Source organism: Nicotiana attenuata, unplaced genomic scaffold (assembly GCF_001879085.1).
Source record: "Nicotiana attenuata strain UT unplaced genomic scaffold, NIATTr2, whole genome shotgun sequence".
Taxonomy (NCBI): domain Eukaryota; kingdom Viridiplantae; phylum Streptophyta; class Magnoliopsida; order Solanales; family Solanaceae; genus Nicotiana; species Nicotiana attenuata.
The window spans coordinates 38127-42563 of record NW_017672412.1 but is presented as its reverse complement, the minus strand read 5'-3'; positions in this window follow the sequence as shown (position 1 = coordinate 42563).

Below are 4437 nucleotides of genomic sequence, written 5' to 3'. Positions count from 1 at the left end.
ATGGGTGAAAGTTTGGGATTTTTGGGGTAGTAACCTAGGGTTTTTTATAAAGTTGGGAAGTTGGACCTCGAATTGAGGTCCGATTTCAAAACAAATTATATAATTTAAACTCGTGGGGGAATGGGTAACCAGATTTTGGTTCGAACCTCGAGTTTTGACCACGTGGGCCCGGGGGCGTTTTGGGAAATTTTGAGTAAAACTTTGGGAAAATCGTTTTATGCATTCAAACTAATTCATATAGTGTTTGTTTATGTTATTGAGCAATTTGTGATTAGATTCGAGCGAATTGGAGGTGGAACCGCGAGGTAAAGCAATAGTTGAGGATTAAGTGGATTTCAAGGCTTTGAGGTAAGTGTTTGGTTTAACCCTAGCTTGAGGGAATAGGAGTTGAATCTTGTTGTTAATTGCTATGTGATCGAGTACGATGTATAGGCATGGTGACGAGTATCTATACATTGGTGTCTAGCATGACCGTGAGTCTTTATAATGTAATTATTGTGACTTGGTTGTGAACTCCGTGTCTATTGGAGGATTTCTAGTTGTTGTGAATAATATGTGAACGATAATATGATCACTTGATTCCTGGGAGCATTGGCTCGGATTGTGATACGAATATTGAAAGTATACGAAATGACTTGATTCTTTGGAGCGTTGGCTCAAAATAGTAGAGTGAATTTTAAGATAAGGAAAGTAAGAAAGAGAAAGCTTTGTTGATTATTCCCTTGTCGGGACGTTTGGTTGAACTTGTTGGATTCTTTCCCTTGCCGGGATGGTTGTCAAATATTTGCTTATTTATGCCCCTTGATTTTGACTGTTGTTTGGAAAGTCGGACTGTTAAATGATATTGAGGATCGGGTTGCGCGCCGCAACAATGATGTTGAGGATCGGGTTGCGCGCCTCAACAATAACATATGAGGATCGGGTTGCGCGCCGCAACAATGATAAATGATAAATAATGTGGGTCGGGTTGCACGCCGCAACAGCAGTATTATGGAGCGGGTTGCACGCCGCAACAATGGTAATTATGGAGCGGGTTGCACGCCGCAACAGTTGTTGACATCATGTGTTTATGTCTGAATATTAATTTCGTATTTCATTGTGGATTTCTAGGCTGTTTTAGTTGTTACTCTGGATTGTTATTATTGTATCTCCCCATAGCATGTTTCCCCTCCCATGATGTTAATTACTTGGTATTCAATTTCCGCTGTATATATTTATAACTGCACAGGTTTATGTGGTGTCCAGTCTAGCCTCGTCACTACTTCGCCGGGGTTAGGCTAGACACTTACCAGCACATGGGGTCGGTTGTGCTGATGCTACACTTCTGTGCATTTTGCACAGGTCCAGGTTTTGAGGAGCAGCAGCAGCAGTAGTACGGGAGCAGACTTCCATATCACGAGACTGAGGTAGCCTTGCAGGCGTCCGCAGGCCCGGCGTCTCTTCTTTATGTTTTTCTTTTGACTGTTGCCTCATTGTTTCGAGACAGACAACTGTTATAATTCTTTCAGACCTTTGTATTTAGTTTATTCTTAGTGGTTCGTGAGTAATGTGACACCAAATCTTGGGTAGAGGCTATTGTTGACTATTCCGCGTTTTGATTCAGACTTATAAATTAGACTTCCGCTATTATTATTATTAAATTCCATATTTCTTATTGATGCTAAAGACTGTTAATAGATTTATTTATTAATTAAAGGTAAATAAGTTGGCTTGCCTAGCTACCACGAGTAGGCGCCATCACGATCCCGATGGTGGGAAATCCGGGTCGTGACAAACTTAAAGTGCTTATAAGCTAAATATTCATAAGCTGGGGGTGATCAACTTATGGCTTTTGACTTATTTTTTACTTATAAGTACTTGGCTTATAAGCACTTTTAACTTTACCAAACGCGTAGATAAGCCGAAAAGTGCTTATAAGCTAGTTTGACCAACTTATAAGCTTAGCCAAACACCATCATATTTTTGAGCACTTTTGATCTTCTACATTTATCAAAAATAAACACGTTTAAATTTGACACTCAGAATTTATTAAATATTTGACTATTAGAGATAATGTGTTCGCTTTAATTAAATTGGGCAAAAGCTATTCAAAAGTATATTTAGAACTATTTTTTTATTAAAGCATAAGGGATCGCTTTTGTGAGTCCGAAACTTAAATAGTGATTTTTTGGGCACAAAATACATTTTTACTGTTAAAAAAAAAAGTTTACAAAACTACATAATTCGCAGTATAATACTGCGAATTACTTTAACGGAAAGTTAGCCGTCAAAGTTATTCGCAATATTATACTGCGGATTATTAAAATAATAATTTTTTAACACTTCGCAGTATAAAACTGCGAACAACACTTTGCCCACCAAAATAAAGAAGCAACGTTGGCTCCTAACTTCCTGTGGTCCCCTGTGTTACTTTTGATTTTTTTTTGTTCATTTTTTATTCATATAATTCTCCATTGATTATTATTCTTTTTTACTTAAGTTCTTTCCTCAATATTTTAGTACAACATGCTTTCATAACTAATTTTCAAATGCCAATCTAAAATAAAGGGAAAATCAAGTGTTCGTTTTATTGCTAATTAATATGACATCCTTGCTATTTAATTACATTTGAAAATATTTTATTCATTCTATAAGGATATAATTTTTATAACTTACTGAAATTAACATTGAACTATCAAACTATTATATAAGTAGAATTAGAGAAAGTATAACAAAAAGAATTAGACAAAGTATTCGAATAACTATTGAAAAAAAGAAATTATTTTAATATTTATTTTACTCGCACTTATCTATAAAAAATTAACATCTTAATTTGTGCCAACTGAATCAGTATTTTAAAAGGCGTGGGCGTAAGGGGAGGCGTTTTATATATGCCTCAGCAAGACGTAAGCCCCGAGGCACTGGGCGTAAGCCCCATATGTATTTAATTTTTAATATTTTTATAATATAATTATAGTAAATATTTATAAACAAGTAAAATTGCATAAAAGTTGAAGAAAACTATAAAAATGTGAAATATACATTATATATATATATATATATGACATCTTCTATATATTTTTATATATATTTATGGACTATGATGTTCGCGTCAGTTTACGCATATCCCGATTATATCTATGGAATATCTGCTATTTATGGTTTGGTGTATTACATGTTTTAAAAGGGTAGTTCTCTCTTTATACATGCTTATCCATGTATTAAAAATAATGACATTACTATTTACTAATGCCATAATCTGCTATATATAAGAATAATAATGAATAGAGTGAATAACTAGTAAGTACTAATTATACATAATTTACGTGAACTTTTACTAATACTTTTTTCAGTTTAGATAAGTATGTAATTTTATCAATTTTCCTTCAGATAAGATTGGCAATATTAAAGGGTGCGTTTTTTTCTCGTCTGAAAATTTCATATTATTAACATTTGACCAAAGGCTTAAGATGTAATCGTTATTATTACCAAGTTTCAAATTTTGTGCCAAATAAAAATATTTATTAGCGATACTCTCTCCAGTCCAAAATAAGTGATTTTTTGGATGTTTTCACACAGATTAAGAAATCCACCTTTTAGCATTAATTAGTAATAAAATTGACCATATTAACCTTTAATTAGCATTAATTAGCAATAAAACGAACACTTGATTTTTCCTTATTTTAGATTGGCATTTGAAAGTTAGTTATGAAAGCATGTTGTACTAAAATATTGAGGAAAGTAACTNAGTTAGGAGCCAACGTTGCTTCTTTATTTTGGTGGGCGAAGTGTTGTTCGCAGTTTTATACTGCGAAGTGTTAAAAAATTATTATTTTAATAATTCGCAGTATAATACTGCGAATTACTTTAACGGTTAACTTTTCGTTAAAGTAATTCGCAGTATTATACTGCGAATTATGTAGTTTTGTAACCTTTTTTTTTAACAGTAAAAATGTATTTTGTGCCCAAAAAATCACTATTTAAGTTTCGGACTCTCGCTTTTGTCATTTTTTTCAGAATTCCTACAATAATGACACCACGACAATCATCTCTCTCCTACCTTGTCAAGTGTCAACATAGAATGGACTAGTACTAATTTTGCCCCCTTAGAAACCAATAACTTGAAAATGACTTCAACAAACATTGAGGTTACATTCTCCTAGTTAACATTTAAATCCGTAGATGTCACGTCAAACGCTTACTTATAGGTTTTGTTTGCCAACATATATTTTACTTATGTAAATCTATTTACTTTTTGGTCCGTTCAAAAAAAAAATAATCCCTTTTTAACTTGTTTAGGACCACAAATTCCAAAAGTCTTCATTTTTTTTAAACTCCGTACCCAGTCAAACAGGTTCACATAAATTAAAACGGTACTCCCTAATATCTAATACTACTATGTTTGCTCCCAATTGATCTGATACTACCTCTTTCGCGTGATAGTTAACTAGATTATCG